This window comes from Chanodichthys erythropterus, chromosome 10, assembly GCF_024489055.1.
Source record: "Chanodichthys erythropterus isolate Z2021 chromosome 10, ASM2448905v1, whole genome shotgun sequence".
Classification (NCBI taxonomy): domain Eukaryota; kingdom Metazoa; phylum Chordata; class Actinopteri; order Cypriniformes; family Xenocyprididae; genus Chanodichthys; species Chanodichthys erythropterus.
Window position 1 is genome coordinate 5,570,345 of NC_090230.1, and position 22,329 is coordinate 5,592,673.

At 35.1% G+C, this 22,329-nt stretch overlaps 1 protein-coding gene across 1 annotated transcript in view; it reads left to right on the forward strand.

Annotated features, from left to right (window-relative positions):
* The window catches only part of grm7 (glutamate metabotropic receptor 7), a 253,251-nt gene that overhangs the window by 218,503 nt on the left and 12,419 nt on the right, over positions 1-22,329 (forward strand). The window lies entirely within an intron of this gene.

The window sequence follows — 22,329 nt, forward strand, 5'->3', positions numbered from 1 at the left end:
GGCTATGAATTTTATACTACTACTCCTACAGGGTTTATCCAATTTACACCAAGCTTTTTTTAACTTGTTGCTAACACATTGAAGTTGTTTAATTGCAAACGGATTTTGGATATCTCAAACGGTTTGGCCGTGGCGAGGCAACGAATTTATGGCAAGAAAAGGGAAACAAAGTGTTATAACTTCTGCATACATTAATTGATTTTGATGAAACTTTGGCTTAGTCTTCGTTGTACAAGGCTGATCACATGGATTTGACTATTGTGATTCAAAGTCATAGCGCCACCAACTGGAAGCAGAAAATGTGTCACTTTCAGCATACATTGAGATCACCCTCTTATTTTTACCTGATTTGCTTCAAAATTCATCAGAATAATGTTAAAACTTGGCACATGTAATCCTTTGAAAATGGGCAGGGAGGAGGGGCTCTATAACGGCACCTTGTAGTGCAGTAAATGTGGAGTGAATTTGACATAGTCCTTTGATGTTTAACCGTTTTAAGTGCCTATTGCCCGCTGTGCACAGTTGCCCTGAAGCCACCGGGGTGGCGGTGCCACCGGGCTTGGGCCCGCCATCGCTGCTCGCAGCTATATTTTATGTTTTATTATGTTTGTGTGGCCGGCAGACGTCCGCGAGGGTCTGCCGGCATTACTTTCGTTTTGTTTGTTTATTTTATATTAAAGTTTTGTTGAATGTTCGCCGGTTCCCGCCTCCTTCTTCCCACATCTACTAACCTTTGTTACAATTGTATACCTCCAAAAACAGGATGCACCATATTTTTGCACCACAACTGTTCGCACTGGAAAGATAGAGAAAAACAACAGTATTAAACATAAAACATAATTAGGCTAGCTTTTTCAATTTTTATTATGTATTATTTTTGGAGCTGTGTGAAAACTCACTGTGCATTAATGCCTATGCATTAGTATTCATAATTAACATGTTTCTGATTGTTGAATAATTCATATCAATTAATAATACAAGTTTAACAAATCCCCATTGACTACAAATGCAATAAACAATCTTCCGGTTTAGGAATACACCCCATAACACAATAAACAAGTGTTTATCAATGTTTTAATAGTCAAACTCTAATATTTTACTTAGTTTTCTTTAAAGACAGCTTATCTGACAGAGTACTCGCTGTCTTCACCACATCACGCTTCAAAATGGCTCCAGCTTTGCTCATTGGCTGGATGGAATATTTGCATATCACGTGCTTCACAAATACATAACATTTTATGTTAGGTTTACTTAATTTTAACCAGGTTTTAATGCTAGTTGATGTTACTTACGTTTACTTTACGCATACACTTATGTTCACCTTTTAATTTACATTTTTGTGTTGCATACACTAGAAAATGTTAAGTAGAGCTTGAAATGTTATGAATATATACATTTTTGAGTTTATTCTGTTTATCTTGTTAAGTAATAGATGTTGAGCCAACGAATCACTTTTTACAGTGCATTTTGATTAATTTGAGTAAAAATGTATTTTCTTTACCAAGAAAGTGGCAAGATGAAAACCACTTTTGTTCTGTTTCAAACGTTCACATAGCAAGTCTACTCTGCACTGATTGGTCATAAGGACCCAGTCTGTTGTGATTGGGTGACCAGAAACCAAACGCCCATTACCATATATGAAATTCAGCTTAGAATGTTCCTCAGCACTTGATACACACTGATACGAACAGTAACAATGGCTTCAGTTTTACTATATCAATTCGAACGCGAGTCCTCATCCTTTCAAAGTGCAGCAAAAAGTGGATTTGATTTCACAGCAAGAAAACACCATCTTCTCAACATGTCAACAACACAAACCAAACTTTTCCATTCTCAGCTACAACTACAGTGTTTGAGGGTCAAAATAGACATTGTTTGCTGGTTGTCAGTGAAGACAATAGGCTGGCATTATGTAGATTTGTTACAGTCCTACGTAGGTTCATGCAGGAAGTAAGATTAGAATTACTGACAACTCATTTCAGGCAATTCAGAATCACTTCTTTCTTTTGGAAAACAATAAATCCATTTATCTGCACCTTTCACATTCACAAAGAGCTATATTGAAAGCTATATGTCTATACATGAAAAGTACAATATCTGAATATCTGATATAAAAAAAAAAAACAGAAGACAATTTATCGATTGATTTTTTTTTTTATTTTTTTTTTACATGCACTCATTCAGAAATCAGCAGCATTTACAGATTTACTCCTATTTATATTCTCAAGGTTTTTACAGAAGGGTTTGTTCATATATAACTTTTGTTCATACATAATTTCTCTAATTTATTTAACATTTTATTCCTTTTCTGGCTGATGACAGTATTTTCTGATTTATGGACTGATAAAAATATATCCAAAATCCCCTTTGTAAAAATCTTTGACTCTAATATATTTGGCTTTATCCAACGTTCAGATTTCTGTTCTGGAAATGCATGCAGATTACTGCATATTTAATTAGATAATGCTACATACAACATAACATTTCAGAAAACTTTTAATATAAAACAATTGTCTTAATGTACTGGGATTTATGGTAATTGTCATGGTATCTGTTAGTTAACATTTTTTACTCTCTTCAATTCACCTGTGGTGTCTTGCCTTAATACCTTGCCTTAATTAATTTAATTTGATTTCATTTAAAATTAATGTGCAATTGCCTCAATACCACAATGAAAAAACTGAAAACACTAAAACATAATTATAAATAGAACAGTTCCAGAACAAAACAAATATCCAAAATGAATATTATTTTTGCCTTAATATTAAATTATTAAATTTAACATAGCCCAATTTGATTTGCTCACAAACAAGTAATAGATTTATAAGACCAAAGATTGCCCATTTTGTGTACCCAAAATGAATTATATCTCATGTTTAACCAATATAAGAGACAGCAGCAAATCCCCAAAACACTGGCTGAGATAAAGCTGTTCTCTGTGGGTACACGAGCACTGAGCGGCCGCTGACGGCCTGGAGCTTGCATCTCCAAAAACGTCTAAACAAAGTGTAAAATAGACTCTATGATTTAATATGAGTCACATACTTCAGGTCTAAACTACATTCTCACCTAAAAAACACTTAGAACTACAGTTTGTGTATATATATATATGTGTGTGTGTGTGTGTGTGTGTGTGTGTGTGTGTGTGTGTGTGTGTGTGTGTGTGTGTGTGATTAATCACTAGAAGTTAAAAACAACAACAACAACAGGCCAGTGACTGTCACTGCACCTTCATCCCTGTATCTCAGTAACAAATAATCCTCTGAAGAAAACTCTTCCAAGTCATCTTCAAACAAACCCTGGCTTTTTTCCCATTGAAAATTCTCCCTTCAAGTCACACAGGCTTTGGCTGTTTTGAAGCAAGGCAGCTTTTTCTGCAGTCTGTTTTTATGCTAACATCTGGACTGATGGAGGCCTTTCCTGCTTGGATATAAGGTCTGAAAAGTGAGAGAAGCATGAGGCTTAACATGTCTTATATCTGCTTCTTTTAACATTGCATAAACAAAATGAATAAAGAATTGATTCTAAATCACGTTTTGCAGTAAAGGCACACTATGAAGCCTGAATGTGTGGCCTTTGTGAAACCTTTTTATGTGTGGTATAAACTGTTGGGGATGAGTGAAGCACAAAATACTTGATTCAGTCCATTAAAGATATCTACTTATGCAATTTTCAGTTCTATATTGGAATACTGAGTGTGAATTTTGGTCATTTGTAGTGGACTTGAGTACCATATGGATGAATATTCAATGATGAGGAGAGCTATCTCATGAATATTCAATAAGGTTGCTTTTTTTGCTCCATTGAAATATCTGTGGGCACTGTAATTTGCCAAAGACAGCATCAGGTAATGCTGATCGGGACTGACAGTGGGTGTTTCCTTAATGATTTCATGCAATATGGAAAGTAAGGATTCAAGGACTGTAAGGGCAAATTGAAAGCCAACCTCAAAATAAAAATGGCCAACACGTCTACCAAAACACATCCACTTTTCACACTAGTGGGATGTTTCTTTCATAACGACTTTCTACAAATGCAGTGCAAGATGCAAATCAACAAATAATTGGCTTTACCTCTCATTAGGTCAAACTAAATCTTATATGAGCCATTTTATTCCCTATTCATTTTATATTCGTTCCCCATACCCCCCAAATCTGGGATATTTCAAGTTTATTTTAAGCACAACACTTTCTGTTTACTGTAAATTAGGTAAAACTTCACAGTTAGGTTAGTAAGTAATAGTAGTAATAATGTTCATTAGTTAACATTGGTTAACTATGTAAGTTAACATGAACTAATAATGAACTGCACTTATACAGCATTTATTAATCTTTAATGTTAATTTCAACATTTGCTAATACATTATTAAAATCTTGTTAACATTAATTAATGCACTGTGAACTAACTATGCACGGTTTTTGAAAAATACATATCGGTCTCAAAACTGTTTACTGTATGAACCGGTATACCGCGCAGCACTACAAGGTTAGTGTGTTCTCTCTGCCTTAATATATCACCCTCTGGGGTTGCATGATAGCCCTTGAGCTACTGTCAGACCCGGAGCACGTGTGAATCCAAACACTACACCGCTTTACCGTTAAAACGTGACCTAGTGGTCAGATTACAGCTGTGTTCTGCCTGATGTAGCATCACTGTTTATTAACCCTCTTGCTTTCCCTTTCCGCCCTTGTTTTCACCATGACACCTTGTGCCCAGATGCTTTTTACATGAGACTAATAGGCTGGCTATATTTGACCACACCATTAATCATAGCGGCGGCCAGGGATACTGTCAATGGGTCCCTGGCTCTAAATGGTAAATTATCTTATCTCTCCACAGGCTAACCAAACAGAAGGGATTTTTATAGATGCTGTCGTGGACAGGTATGATGTTTTACATAACCCAATAAAACCGGCTGTCTGTGATAGACATTAAAAGGTTAATATATAAATATAAAAGCTAGAGGGCCGTGACGTACATCTGTTTGATGGGAATTGCACTTGGATGTTGCAGCGCACCCACATCAAAAGCAGAATAGTATTCAGCATAGACTCCAACTGTGTGCGCTTTCTCCATAGGGAAATTTTATTTTTTATGAAAACTTATGGATGTTAATCAATAGTCTGTGCGTTTGTTAAAGTCATCAGTTTGCATAATTTAAACTTATTATTTTAAATAATACTGATAGGCTATTTTTATTTATTATAGCCTAATTATATTTATTATAATTACATTTTACTTTTTTATTTATAATAGGCTGCTTATACTTACTAATTATATTATACTTATTTTTAATTATTAATTTAAAAAATACTTCTATATACACATTTAAATTGATGCCATGGTGTTTATTATTTGTGTTCTATGATTTAGATCTGTGCTTTAAACTGATGACACTAGCGGCACCTAGCGGACTTACAAAAATACAGCATATTTTTCAATGCAAACACACCTTTCGCATTTCGACTCAAACATCACAAAAGCTCTTACTGTTGCTTGTGAAGGCACATCTCAACAGGTAAATGTAGACTACTCTCAATAAAAGGTTGATCATATTAGAAATACTTTTCGCTGTGTTGCTATGTGTTGTGACTAAGCAACTGAGTAAACTAACACTGTCTAGACAGAATGCGAGCGTCTCGCTTATTAGCTGTAGTTGGGTTGTTTTGATTAAGTAATAATAACTATAATAATAATAATAAAGCTAACTTACAAAATTACAGTTCATTGAAAGTATGTTTTTTTCTTTTTTTTTAGCGAAAGCCAATAACTCCAACAGTTGTTTTTGGCAAAAGCAGATAACTCCACATTTCATGTTTCAGAGTTAAACAAAACCAAGTAATAGCTTTGCAATTGCATTTAAAACACACTCAAACACACGTGTACACACACTCACACACTAACAGATGGGCACACACATGCATGCACATGCACACACACAAACGCAAAAGGACAAACAAGGTTTCAGCACGTAAGATGTGTATGAGATGAGTACAAAGAGTTGCAAGAGTTGAAATTATAAATCCTTGATCACTTTTAGTCAGCTTTGATGAAACTCCCCTCATAGCGTGTCTTTTTGAAGTGACTAGCAGCCTTGTCACCTGCCCTGAATACTGTACGCTGATTCGCTAAAACAGACTTATCAGGTTTTGCACGGGTTTTGTATCGTCTTTTTTGAAAAAAAATAATAAAAAACGTATTTAGGGTTCAGAACGTGCTATATGTGGAGAATAACGCATGACAGTCATTTCAATTTTTTTTTTTTTTTTACGTGGTGTTTATCGGCCATGTTTAGTTTATAACTAGGCATATATATATATATATATATATATATATATATATATATATATATATATATATATATATATATATATGCCTAGTTCTGTCATGAAACTCTAGATGGCACAGGATGATGGATCACACTGATGATATTCTCACCGTTAACTACTTGGCACAAGCTGATTGGTTCATGTCGCATTTGCAGCCAACGAGCTTGCTGCTCACAACATTTAAATGGCTGTTAGCATTCACTATAGCAGTTTGCAGCACGCTTTCAGAGTTTCTCTGAGACCCTCAACCTTCCTCAGCTCCACCTGTATATGGATAATTTTATAAATGCTATCTGTGCAGCAGCAGTATTTCTTGCGTGCATATGCACTGCAGTAAATCAGTGTATGTATTGGCAGTAGCAAGTTCCTGTACTTGTTCTGCAGCAGCAGCAGCAATAATCTACAACTACAGTATATATATATATATATATATATATATATATATATATATATATATATATATGATTATTATTATAAGTAGTAGTAGTAGTAGTAGTAGTAAACAACGTTATGCTACAAAGCTGCCGAATGAACTATTGAGGCTGGAATATTCCAACATAATGTGTACTAGTGAATCGTTCACAATAGCAGCAGGAACATGGATGAAGAAAGTAGGTCGTTTTAATTTCATGTTAATTTTAAACATAATACTTTTGGTTTATTGCCAATTACACTTAGAAAACCATAATTGTACTATAATGAGACTGAATAGAACACCTCTCCGCTTCTCAAATTATCCAGACTTTGCAATTACACAAAAATCATTCTGGTAAACCAGACACCAAGGCATCAAAAAAAAAAAAAAAAAAAAATACACTTGCGCCATTGTTGAAGCTGTGGTTTTCCTCTTGAGGTGAGCAAAATGTTTTGGCCTGGGTGCAATGATGACTCAAGAAAAACAAATTCCATCTGTGCCTTCTTTTAGAACAAGAACAAAATCCTTAGGACATTATGTAGCTCATGCCAGAGACGGAATGCAATGAACATCCTGTAAACAGTCCATTAAAGGCTAAGTGTCCACTTAAATTAGTTGTATTGGCGAGTGAGTGTCAGCTATGCTTCAGATAGTCAGTAACATGAATTTTTTTTTTTTTTTTTGCGCTTTGAGCAGAGTTGTCTGAAATGGCATATTTGCATGTATAAAAAATGTAGCATGCATGACATACAGCAGTGTCTCTTTTGTCAGAATGCTGCAACTTGTCCCAGACCTAAACTTTCACTCTTAAACTATAAAAAATCCATCATAAAAATATGAAGTATAATGTTTAAAACTATGATTATCTAAACAAAGAATAAAACAAGCATAAAAAAATTGTGAAAAATGTCTTATATTCTGCATAATTTTGAATACATCAAACAGTTTTGCCCTAATGTTTTTGCAACATTGAGATGAAATGAGCCATGTTGTGTGTGAACAAAACAAAAACAAAATCAAAATGGTAAATATCACTTTTAAAGAGAATAGTTTTGTCATTTCCTATCATGCTAAAATTGTGAAATTATGAAAAAAAAAAAAAAAAAAATTGAAAAAAATGATTTTCCAAATTTGTTAATAAAATAAAGTTTATAGGAGGATGTTTTAAAAGAAAGTTTTCTACTTTAATGTCATGTAAATGTGTTACTTGCTGTTTCTTTGTAATTATTTGTGAATTCTACTAGCACAATCTGAGAGAAAACTGTGAAAGTAATTTTTTACCAGTGTATTGTGGCTGAATAACTTGCCAGCTATGAAATTAGCTTCATTCATACAAAGGAGTAATCCAGAAAATGTTACAAATGTAATTTCCACCTATTTCATTTCCAGCAAAGAATGCTATCAAACAATACAACATCTGAGATGAAACTGTGCTGCAAATTTTCATTACTTTCAGAAAAGAATGGCAGAATTCTCCTGAAAAGTGTCTTGTTGGCGTCACAAACTGGCTGTTAAAATCTTTTCCTTGCATTTTGTAAAATGCATTGTTACCCCTTCCTACCTTCCTAGCGTGAAGAATGTTTTATATGTAAACAATCTGTCTTGTTTGCGAGCTGGTGTCTTCAGGCAAGCAGCGAAGCTAAGCAGCTAAGTTTAATGGGGCGTCCCTCAGGGCTCCGTGTCTGTCACGTTCTACTTTTGAATGTGCAGAAATGTCTCACACTTTCCCTTACTAAAAATGACTAAAAGCTTGCCACTATCACCTTTGTGAACTGTTTATGTTGCAGACTCTGTTCTTAAGGGGTTTGCCCTGACAGTACAAAACTCTCTGACATTGCTGTAGAAGAGAGATTGTTCATGCTCGTCAATCTCACTTTTATATATGGCTGTCTCCATGGCAACAGCAGGAGGGGGATGTAGGGAAATTTATGAATGTTTGATATTTACTGAAGGTTTGATGGTGGACTGAAAAGTACTACATGAAATTGAAGAGCAGTTCAGTTGTAATGAGTCTGTAACAGTATTGCTTTTGAATTGTTTACTTACCGTCATTGAATAGATGGGTGTGATGCCCTAAAAAGATTTCATTCTGTGCATGTTCCCATTTATTTTCAGTTTTTGAAAACAGAACTCAGTCTTTGACTCTCTGAAAATCAGAGAGGACCTTAGAGAGTGTCTCCACTGGAGTGTGACCCAAATTCATTAGATGCACGTTGCCTCCATTAGCTTTCCTCACTCGCAAGGATGTTTAAAGCAAAAGTCGGTAAAACCCCGAATGTACAAAAATGTGCCTGAATGTACAGCATGTGAAGAAAGCTGCTATCAGCATTTTTTCTGCAACTAAAACCAGTGAATAGGTATTTTTTTGCAGGGTATTTGTTTTGAACACTTGTAGTTCCTGTAGCTCAGCTGTAAAGCTATATCAGTAGCAAGGTTTGATTCCCAGGGAACTTGTGCACTGACAAAACTGTAGATACTAATGTGTAAATGCAAACTGCAGTTTGAGGAGAACTAACTCAAAGAAACAATGCAAGCTACTTCAATATTATTTAATAGCTGTCAATAGCTTGACAGAATAGCTTTTCCATAACTTTTCCAAGGAATTGTGATGTAGTGCAATAAAACTACATTAAGCTGAGGCAATAATCAGACACTCTTCAATGACTTTAGGCCTGTTCACACCAAGGGTAATAAATATATAGTTCTAAAAATCGTTCAAGTATAAAGAAATAGCAGAGTTCACATGACAACTATAATGATAACGGCACAGAAAAACAATATCGTTGGAATCACTTCCAGAATGATTTTTTTTTTTTTTTTTTTTACAGCCGAACAATGATAAAAACATTGACAGCCGTTCAGAAAACTGCAGCACACGCTGAAAATAAACTGAACATTATTGGATTTTGGTGTGGACGGTAATATAGTTATCGTTATAGTTATCTTTATATCATCCTTGGTGTGAACGAGTCTTTTCATATATGTAGTCAAATGAAGTCCAGATCATTTTAGTGAATCAGGTTTTTTTAGACAGCTTTTTGAAACCATTTATTATATATTATAATTATTAATAATTATTGTCATTCTTATGTCTACAATAATGTTTAGTATTATTATAACCTTTTTGAAAACTTTGTTTATTATAAAACATTAATTAATGTTAAGCATTATTATTATTGTCATTCTAATAATTTATTAGAATATTTACATATTTACATATTTATTATTATTGTTATTAATTATTTTATTATTATTATTATTATTATTGTTGTTGTTTTTGTAGTATTTAATAAAAATAACCTTATTACACAGTACATTTATCATTATTATTATAGAAAATATGCATTAATGTTAATATTAATTATTAATAATGGACATTCTAATAATAGAGTGTCATTATTTATTATTATTATTAATCTGATTTTTCTATATTTAAATGAACCTTATGTATGTACCTTATGCAACCTTATAAAAACGTATAAATGTATAAAACTGAAGTATTATACAAATATGTATAAAATATTATTATAAAAATGTGCATTAAAGTAATAATTGTTAATAATTATTTTCATTCTTATTGGTAAAATTGGTAACACTACAATAAGGTCCTATTAGTTAACATTAGTTAATGCATTAACTGAACAATGCACAACAACATATGTTACAGAATTTATTCATCTTTTTTAACATTAGTTAATAAAAATACAACTGTTCATTGTTAGTTCATGTTAGCCCAGGTTCATTAAATAATATAAACAAAGATAACTTTTGATTTTGATATTAATAAATGTTGAAATTACTGAATAACTGGGTTTTATAAATGCTTTGGAAGTATATTTCAATGTTAGATCATATTAACCTATGGAACTATATTCTAAAGTTTTACCATATTTATTTTTGTTTTTATCTTTTAATAAGTATGTATGTATTTATGTATGTAGTTGTTTTTTTTTGTTTGTTTGTTTTTTTTTGGTCATGAAAAAGGTACAGAAATCTGCTGTTTGTGACTATATTTTTTATTCAGTTATATAAATAAGGTTATTTCTAGTTTTGTTACTTAAATTTTGCTTCTGTTGTATTGTACAACAATTTAGGTGAGCAAGTTTATTGCTCTATATTGATACCCTGGTCATTTTACATCAGATAAAACCATAGACAGTAAAAGAAATGGACACAGCGAACCCATTGGAACTCAATTGAGTCAAGTGAAGCCCATTTTTAGCGATTTTTAGCACTTCCGTTTCTGACGCGCAGACTCAAACTAAGCTTGATGACGTCAGCAACCTGTCTGACAGATGTAAATCTTCTAGTAGCTGTGCGTGCAAACTGCCATCGTTAATCTTGCAGAGACGGCGAGCTTGAGTGAGTGAGTGAGTGAGCAGGAGTAAGTATTCTGATTAATTATTTTGTATAGTATTTTAAAATGTACCATATTAAGTTAATGCATACTATTGCCTGCGAGCTTCTCCTCCTGTCTGTACGGTAATTTCTCTACTGTGCGACTGAGAGTCGAGTGGTTATGACGCAATCGTTAGCCTATTTTAACAAAAACTGTTTCTACGGGGCCATAATGTAACATAGAAGGTAATGGAGCCCTTTATACATTGTCATGTATATTTAGAAATAAATAATGGACAAATGGAGTCTTTAAACGCCTCAGATGTACAGTTATTCGCTGTCAAAGTGACGCCAAAATGAATGGGAGTCAATGGGATGCTAACGCAAGTGAAGTTCTGCTACAAGATGGCAGCACGCGGCCGACTTCAACTTCCGGTCGACTTCCTTGGGCACTAGTAAAAACCCTTTTTGTTAATAGCGTTTTTTTTTTTTTTGTTTTTTTTTTTCAAAAGGGTAGCTTGAATATTTTAAATAATGACAAGCTTGTAGTTTGTAAAGCAACAGTTTCAAAGCAGCTTCCTCAACACTGTGGGGCAGTTGTGGCCTAATGGTTAGAGAGTTGGATTGTAACCCGAAGGTTGCGGGTTTAAGTCACAGTACTGGCAGGAAATGTAGGTGATCAGTGCTCTCTTCCACTCTTATTACCCCCAACTCAGGTACCCTGGAGCAAGACACCTAACCCCCAGTCGCTCCCCGGGTGCCGCAGCAAAAATGGCTTTGTGTTCAGTGTGTGTGTGTGTGTGTTCAATACTCACTGCTGTGTGTGTGCACTTGGATGAGTGAAATGCAGAGCAAAAATTCAGAGTATGGCACACCATACTTGGCTACACGTCACTTTCACTGGACTCTGTACACAAGTCAGTACCTTTAAATGCAGTGTTAGGGAGTAACTAGTTATATGTAACAAAGTTACGTAATTTAATTACAAAATAAATGTAACTGTAATCCATTACAGTTACTGAGGAAAAAAAAAGTAATTAAGTTTAATTTACTTATGAAAATGTTAACGATTACAAAGGGTTAACGATTAACCCTAACCCTTACATCTGAATATTTTCTGTAAAAAGCTAGAATATGTTGAATAATATAAATTTGTTTAATTGATTTCTTTCCCAAATTGCATTGACTGCCCTAAAATATATATAAAAACAAAAAGGTTGTTGTTTTTTCATTGTTAGATGCAAGTGTTTCCTGTCATAGCTAAAGATTTGATTTCAAAAACAGTATCATAGTTATTAAACTATTTCTTGTTAGGATTTTAAATCTGTATTTAACCTCAGAACAATCTCAAAGTAAACAGCGGTGCTAAAGTTTGATTTTGTGGTGGCTGTGCTTTATTAATTAAATTATTGTAATCTTAATTTAACTGATGAAGGATTTTGAGAAATCTGACAGTAATCAGTGTTGAGTACTACTGTAAGGTTAACCTTGCCTGGTTTAAATGTTTGAAAATGATTAACAGTTGAAAACATTTGTTAGAAATTTAGAAAAGTAATAAAATGTAATCAGTTACATTACTTTAATGACGTAATTGAAATAGTTACACTACTTATTACATTTTAAATAGGGTAACCTGTAATCTTTAATTTTCCCAACACTGTTTAAATGTATGCCACACGTTTGAAAGGTCCCTGCTCTCATGAAACAGAAATGTTGCTTGCTCACAAGAAAACATCAAGGGGAACTGAGCAAAGCTAGAGGAGCTGGGATTTCAGGTTGATCTCTCTTCTTTTGTGTCTCTTTTTTCCTCTTGAAGTGGCCTAGTTCCCCAACCTGCTCCAGCGCAGGGAAACACAGCAACTGAAGGGTTCAGACAGTGAGTCTTTAGCTCAAGGAGGCCTTGGGGGTGTTTTTCATCAGCTGCTGTGAATGCGGGACACCAGCGCGCAGATTAGAGCAGCAGACGTGTCGCTGATAGAGTCTTGTGTGGGATTTCACTGATGAGGGCTTGAGACTGAAACACTTCGCTTCAGTAATTCTCTTCCGGGATGATGCCGCATACAGAGACGGATAGGCTGTATTTGTGTTCTTGCACACTGTAGAAACAGCTGCACAAAATGTATATTGTTTTTTAAATAACAGCTTTTTTTAGTGGTGCTTCCTAGGGTTAGGGGTGTTAAAGTGAGCTAACATTGAAGGAGGGACCCGGGCCGTCAAATATTAGCAGTTCACCCGTTATTATCAACAACAACAACAATAATATTTGTTGTTGTTATGTTGTTGTCCTTTATTGTTGTTGTTGTGGTTGTTAATAACAGTAAAACAATAAATGTTGTTAATAATAATAATAATAATAATAATGAAGTCCAAATGATGATTGTTGTTGTTGTTGTTATTAATAGTATTATCATTGCACTCTTAATAATAATAATAATAATAATAATAGTAATAATAGTGTTTAAATAATAATTGCCAATAATAATAATAATAATAATAATAAAACCTTTTTCCTTGATGATGCTACTACTGCTATTCTTCTTCTTCTTCTTCTTCTTCTTCTTCTTCTTCTTCTTCTTCTTCTTCTTCTTCTTCTTCTTCTTCTTCTTCTTCTTCTTCTTCTTCTTCTTCTTCTTCTTCTTATTATTGATAATAATAACAGTAAAAACAGTAATATTGATAATAATAAAACTAATAATGTTGCCCAAATAATGATAATAATAATAATAATAATAATGGACAACAACAACTATTATTAATATTATTATTATTATTATTATTATTAGTGAGTAGTAGTAGTAGTAGTAGTAGTAGTAGTAGTAGCGAGCAGTAGTCATGGAAAAGGTACACATTTTTATTAGCTAATTGGTCTGAATCAGAATTACAAATCCAATAATCATAACTGTAGCCTGGGTGCCAGCCCGAACCCCGCCCACAACATTTTTTGGACGGGAAGTTCGGTCTGGACTCGGTCCATTGTGGAGTAATTATGCTCGGCTCCCAGAAAGCCGAGCCAATCAAATTGCCAGGGCGGGCTTTAATCGATGATGGACAGGCTATCTGCGGTTACGTAATCACCCACATCATCAAAGAGCGCTTGGGTTGAATTGGTTTTCACCAACGATGACTGCAGCTGGAGAAGTAAGATGTTTAGATTCCGCTATCACGTCTGTAATAAAAGAAATCGACAGCGCATTCATTTTAAAAGACGAACAAAGAACCGCAATCAAGGCATTTTTCGATGGGAAAGATGTGTTTGCCGTCCTTCCAACGGGATTCGGCAAAAGTTTAAGTACAAGTTCAACTTACGTCACTTACTGCGTTGCTCTGATTGGTTGTAGGTCTATCCAATTGAGTGCAGAGTTTTTTTTTTTTTTACTGGTTCGGTTTAGACACGCCCCATAATTCAAGTGCAATGGAGCAGTATCAGACTCACATTCTGCCTAGATGACGAAGTCAGGCTATCATAACTGGAAATGCTGTGGAATAGGAATGGAAATTCATTAGTCATAAAGTGTGGGATCCCTGACCTTTGCAGCCACATTGCAATGGCCTGTCATTTTAGCGCCTTCAACACAGGCAAGCACCACACACATTTTGAAAAGAGACTGTAAAAATGTAGTTTTGATGACAGCTATATGTGCTGTAAAATGCAAGACTGTTATTAGCCTGCTACTGAACTGCTCTTGTTTTAAATGCTCAGAGAAATGCTGCAGCTGGCTTTCAGCGGCTGTCTGGTGCTTTCAGCTTCCTAAAAGTCCAGTGTTTTATTGTATCTGTGGTCTGAAGGGGGTGACACACCGTGAAATGTACCTCTCCGGCAACTCTCAAGGCTGGAGTGGATGAAATTACCTGGGGCTCATTCATTATTTTAGAGCTTGTAGTTGTTTTATGGCTGTGCAGGTGGATGAATTACAGGTCCCTTTTGTTTTGCAACAGGAAAAAGTAATGTGAAGCCTTGCACAATTAAATATCTACATTTTCCACATCAAAATGTCTGAACTGGATGAAACGAAAAAAGCTTTGATTGCTAGCTCTGATTTATTAACAAACCATTATTTATAAATCTTTAAATTATTTTTCAATCAATATGACAAACTTTAGAGATATTGGTTTGAATAAGTAAGTATTTATTTGCTATTTATTTATTTATTTATTTATCTATTTATTTGGTTGATGATGATGATTATTATTATTGGCTGATTGTAAATCAGTTCATGTGAGTACAGTGGTTCAATATTAATATTATAAGTGACGAAAATATTTTTGGTGTGCCGATTTGAAAACACTGCTTCAGGAAGCATTGGAGCATAATGAATCAGCGTATTGAATCAGCTGTTCGGGGCGCCAAAGTCACGTGACTTCAGCAGTCTGGCTGTTTGACACGTGATCCGAATCATGATTCGATGCGCTTATTCATAATGCTACGAAGCTTCCTGAATCAGTGTTTTCAAATCGGCCATCACGGGGAGGATGTAGCATGTAAGAAGCGGTCTGAAATGCTTAACTGGCATAAATAATCCTAAAAAGAACTATTGTAATCATTGCAAATTAGCTTGCTTGCAATCCAGACTTCCATGCATTCTGGTGAAACAAACACAACTAAGCGTTGGTGGTACCAACACATAAAAGTGGCCCTTTCTGTATGACACACTTGTAAATGTCTGATCATATGCTTTCAAGTACACCGCTGTGTAATTGAAGAGACCACATGCCACATCGCTATAAAATCTGCATTCAGTGACCTAAATCCACATAGGAAGGCCACAGATGGCATAAATAAAACAGCCCCCTGCATTAAACATGGGTCAACACTCATGCATGCACAGTATACTAAACTTAGCATTGCATGCATTTTCACTGAAACTGCATATTCATTAACAAAAAGCACCTGCTCTGTTGTAGTGCAACAGTACACTGTCAAATTTGAAATAAATAATATTAATGTGGATGTTATTTAATTCAGTGTACTCATATTTAATATTCACTATATAGAAATTATGCATTATTTTCAAGATATACATTATAATCTGCTATATGTACTGATGTAAGGGCCTGTGACAATTAATCAGTCACTTATTTATATTTGGGTCGTTCCTACAGTTGAATTGTATGTGCCAGTGAAACAATACTAAATATTTTACAGAAAAACATTCATGCCACATGCACAGTAAAATCCCCAGAGTTAAATCAACTCTGCTCGGAGTACATATGGTCCCTCTCTAGGTAGTGTTAAAGTAAAACTGAAGCAGAGTTAAAGTTAATGAGATAATTAAGCAATTAATAAGGCTGACTGAAGTCACTTGTAATTCTTGTGTTTTTTCTTATTTCTTCAGTGATTCTGCTTGTTAACAGCAGGTGTTCATCACTAATGCACAATCATTACTTAATTGCTTAATTATCTCATTAACTTTAACTCTTCTTCAGTGTTATTTTAACACTATTTAGAGAGGGACCATATGAACTCTGAGCAGAGTTGTACCTAAATAAATAATAGTACCTAAGAATCATAATATATATATATATATATATATATATATATATATATATATATATATATATATATATATATATATATATATATATATATATATATATATTTATAATATTCATTTACTTATTCTCTTTGACATAAAATACAATTTACTGTGATAAATATTTTTTCTAAATGTGTAAAACTACTAAATTATTTTGTCTATCAAACTTCAATCCACCCTGTTACATTGGTACCACTTGCCCTTTACATATGACCTAAGTCACATGACTTGCTTGAAGTGACATAATTTTACCTCCAAGAACAAAGTATTAGTAATGAACTTTTCTCTCTCTCTCTCTCTCTCTCTCTCTCTCTCTCTCTCTCTCTCTCTCTCTCTCTCTCTCTTTCTCATTTTTAGAAGACTTAAACATAACATGTCCACCCTGTTGTGTCAATTTATACTGGACCTGAAAATGTTCATTTATTTATTTTTTAATAGATTTTATATTATGGGGTTAGAATTGTTGCATATTAGATTTTGATGCACACATAAATGTAAAGAGAATCACAAAAATTAAACTAATTCACAAATACATAGAATGAGATCCACAGATACAGGGGTTTCACAAAAAAAAATTAGATTTACAAATAAATAAAATGACATTTGCAAATAAAAACATTTAAAAAAATAAAATACAAGTAGCCTATCCACAAATATGTTTTTATGTCACAAACACATTATTATTATTTTTTATCCCCCCTGGCATTCATTTATTTGTGAATCTCTTTCTGTACATTTGTGGATGGCTTCCTCTGCATTTGTGGATCGCTGCACGCATCTGTGGATTATGAAAAATTTATAACATATAGACACAAATATCCACAAATAAGTGGACTCCACTCACCGTCTACTTAAGCCAGTCAGATAACAGCCATATTGCGCTGACTAATCATAGCACATTCTCCCTCCAACCAATCATGTTTTGCTTTACAATCAGAGCGGTCTAGCCCTGATATAACTTTGCTCATTCATCTGCATTGGCTCAAATTGAAAGTATAAGGTACAGTAATTGGTATAGTAAAATATGTTTAAATTTTGGATTTCATTAGACCATTAGACTGTGTATCAAGCCAAACCACAGTATTATATATTGTGAGCCTCTGAAAATGCCAGAGAAACAGCACTTTACATCTCTGTGCAAGTGTGTGTAGTACTTTAGAAGAACGGGTGTCCATTTACTGTCGGTGAATCATTGTGTTGTGCTGTGCCGTGTCCAGTATACACTGATTATATAATGGCTGCTATTTGCTTTTGACATGCTGTGGTGCGCCACTTGCGTCCGGTGTAGAGAGAGTGTTACTAATCACGATGCTTGGGATCTCTGATCATAATTTGTGTATAATCCTTGAGTTTAAATTGATTCACTGATCCTGATGAAAATATAAAGAAGCCTTAAACTCCAATAATCTTTTAGAAATGGATTGTTGAACCACATAAACAGCACTTCAGCCCCATGTGTAAAGCAAAACATGATTGGGTGTAGTGAGAACACGCAATGATTGGTCAACGCAGTGTAGCTTTTAGGCTTGTTCGACTTGATGCAGCGCCATACAGACCGATCGGCGGCTGATTTGAAGCAGTGCATGCCGGTAAGAAATTTTGTCCGACTTGAGACAGCGCCGACACCATGTGACTGTGATGTATGGCTTCAAAGTACCGCGAGAGCGATTCAAGATCAGCCACCTGAGGCAGCCAGCGCAGTTTCTAAAGAGGAGCTGCACGAGCGCTGATGACGACACAGCTGTTTCATGATTGGCCGGATTCACCGCATGACACAGATCACATGCTTTATTCTTGTAAAAACAGACGCTGAAAGCAGGACATAAAGTATTGAATGAAAATGTCTCTGGAACATCAGTGTATTAGTCAAATATTGCATTTATATCACTTCAGCTGTGATAAAGTATGCAAACGCAGCACGAGCATCACTATGAGAAGCAGAAAGTGTCCGCCTTCACGTCTCAGGTGTTCCAATCACTTTCCTGGCCACAGGTGTATAAAATCAAGCACCTAGGCATGCAGACTGCTTTTACAAACATTTGTGAAAGAATGGGTCGCTGTCAGGAGCTCAGTGAATTCAAGTTTGGTATCGTGATAAGTTGCCACCTGTGCAATAAGTCCATTCATGAAATTTCCTCACTACTAAATATCCCACAGTCAACGTTTAGTTGTATAATAACAAAGTGGAAGCAATTGGGAACAACAGCAACTCAGCCACAAAGTGATAGGCCACGTAAAATCACAGAGCGGGGTCAGCACATGCTGAGGTGCGCAGAAGTTGCCAACTTTTTGCTGAATCAATAGTTACTTATAGACCTCTAAACCTTGTGTGGCCTTCAGATTAGCTCAAGAACAGTGCGTAGAAAGCTTCATGTAATGGGTTTCCATGGCCAAGCAGCTGCATCCAAGCCTTCACATCACCAAGTGCAGCACAAAGCGTCAAATACAGAGTCCTGACCTCAACCCGATAGAACACCTTTGGGATGAATTAGAGTGGAGACTGTCCAACATCAGTGCCTGAACCCTCAAATGAGCTTCTAGAACAATGGACAAATATTCCCAAAAACACACTCCTAAACCTTGTGGAAAGCCTTCCCAGAAGAGTTGAAGCTGTTATAGGTGCAATGTGTCGGCCAACTCCATATTAAACCCTATGGATTAAGAATGTGATGTCATTAAAGTTCATCTCATTTTATTTATTTGTGAATTCTATTTATTTTTGTAAAATTCTTTATTTATTTGTGGATCATAATCTATTTATTTATGAGTTCGATACATTTTTTTGTTAATCTGTTTAAATGTGCCCTAGAATCAAAAATTGAATTTACCTTGGCATAGTTAAATAACAAGAGTTCAGTACATGGAAATGACATACAGTGAGTCTCAAATACCATTGTTTCCTCCTTCTTATATAAATCTCATTTATTTAAAAGACCTCCGGAAAACAGGCGAATCTCAACATAACACCGACTGTTACGCAATCATTAATATGTATGACCCCAATATTTGCATGCCAGCTCATGTTCAAGGCATTAGACAAGGGCATGCAACAGTGTGTAATGTTAGCTTTAGCCACGGAGCACTATCAAACTCATTCAAATTCAATGTAAACATCCAAATAAATACTATACTCACATGATCTGACGCATGCATGCAGTATGCATGACAAACATTTTGTAATGATCCATTTGAGGGTTATATTAGCTGTGTGAACTCTGTAAATGCACTGTATTATAGTCGAGAGCCAGGGGGGCAGATAGCGCGTGATTTAAAGGGGCCGCAGCTTGAATCGGTGCATAGTTAATGATACTCCAAAATAGGCAATTAAAAAAAAAAAATAAAAAAAATAAATATATGGGGTATTTTGAGCTGAAACTTCACAGACACATTCAGGGGACACCTTAGACTTATATTACATCTTGTAAAAACTGGTTTTAGTTTTAGTGCCTTTAAAGGTGCCCTAGAATCAAAAATTGAATTTATATTGGCATAGTTAAATAACAAGAGTTCAGTACATGGAAAATACATACATTGAGTTTCAAACCCCATTGCTTCCTCCTTCTTATATAAATCTCATTTGTTTAAAAGACTTCCGGAAAACACGCAGATAACAGTCGGGATCATTAATATGTATGACCCCAATATTTGCATATATGCCAGCCATGTTCAAGCATTAGACAAGGAAAGGCAGTATTAACATCTGGATCTGTGCACAGACAAGGTAAGCCAGCAAGAACAACAGCGAAAATGGCAGATGGAGCAACAATAACTGACATGATCCATGATATCATGATATTTTTAGTGATATTTTTAAATTGTCTTTCTAAATGTTTCATTAGCGTGTTGTTAATGTACTGTTAAATGTGGTTAAAGTTACCATCGTTTGTTACTGTATTCACGGAGACGAGAGCCATTTTCATTTTTAAACACTTGCAGTCTGTATAATTCATAAACACAACTTCATTCTTTATAAATCTCTCCAAAAGTGTAGCATTAGCCGTTAGCCACAGAGCACAGCCTCAAACTCATACAGAATCAAACGTAAACATCAAAATAAATACTTTACTTACATAATTCGAAGCATGCATACAGCATGCATGACGAACATATTGTAAAGATCCATTTGAGGGTTATATTAGCTGTGTGAACTTTGTAAATGCACTGTAATATAGTCGAGAGCTCGTGTGGCAGGGAGCACGCGATTTAAAGGGGCGGCACTGCCAAAATCAGTGTATAGTTAATGATGCCCCAAAATAGGCAGTTAAAAAAATGTATTAAAACAAATCTATGGGGTATTTTGAGCTGAAACTTCACAGACACATTCAGGAGACACCTTAGACTTATATTACATCTTGTGAAAAAGCATTCTTGGGCACCTTTAAATTTATTTGTGTCTCAGTCAGTTTATTTGTAATAATGGAACAAAAATAACCCTGCATTACATATCTCTGTAAATTATTTCCTAGCTAGTAACTGGTTTCAAAACTTAGGGTGCTTTCACACTTGTAATTCGGTTAGTTTGGTCCGTACCAAAAAACAAAAACAAAAAACATTCCGTCCGGGTCCGATTAACGTTCAGATTTGCAATTTTATCACCAAACCAAAAGATACCGAACTTTAAGACATAGGGATACGTTCACAACCTGATTTTATGACGCATTGCCTATTTTGAGACGGAACTTACCGGATATCCAAAACAATGCTGTGTGCTGAGGTAAATGCGCTTGTTGTGTGTGCATAACCTGCATATGATGGTGTTTTGAGAGCTTATAAAATGTGTAAAGGAGTCAAAACAGCCGTCCCTCCGAGAAAAAAAACGATACGCGTGAGGATTCTGTCCTTTTTAGGGTCTCATCTTCCTGTTTTTGGTTCCTTTACATGTCTTTGGTCTGTTTTGCATTCATATATCATTCGAACTGCACCAGAGTTCGTTTGGAAGCGTACCGAGACCCATCTTTTCAGCGGTCTCAGTCCGCTTGTTTGGTGCGCACCAGGGTTCGGATGGCAGCGTTCACACATATTCAAATGAACCGCACTAACAGAGCAATCGCACCAGGGTTTGTTTTAATCGAAACAAAGATGACAAGTGTGAACACACCCTCAAAGTGTCCACCTGTTACACATTGCATTTTAAAAGGGTGGACACATTTCCTAGACCACATGTGAAATATTTAGTTAGGATTATTAGGTAATACTACTAGCCATAGCTTGACAAATGTGTTTTTCTGATAGATAGACATAAGGCTTTTCTTTCTTTCTTTCTTTCTTTCTTTCTTTCTTTCTTTCTTTCTTTCTTTCTTTCTTTCTTTCTTTCTTTCTTTCTTTCTTTCTTTCTTTCTTTCTTTCTTTCTTTCTTTCTTTCTTTCTTTCTTTCTTTCTTTCTTTCTTTCTTTCTTTCCAACAAACCTGCTCAGTCAGAATTCCACCAAAATTCACTTTGTCACTGAATGACCCATTTCACTCTGGGTAGCTCTGTCCACAAAAATATTTTGATTGCCTATGATTTCATAACTTGCAGAATTTTGCTTTCAACTTTCAACTATTTGTCGCACCTGGTTAGGACACAGACGTCTGTGTGTCTGTTTACGCAAGTTAATTCAGACCTGACAACAACACCTGCAGGTCAGGCAAACTCTTTGTCCCTTTATCAACCTTTGTCATTTCCACACCTGCTCTACATGTGCGACTTACGTGACTCATCAGCCCAGGTGTC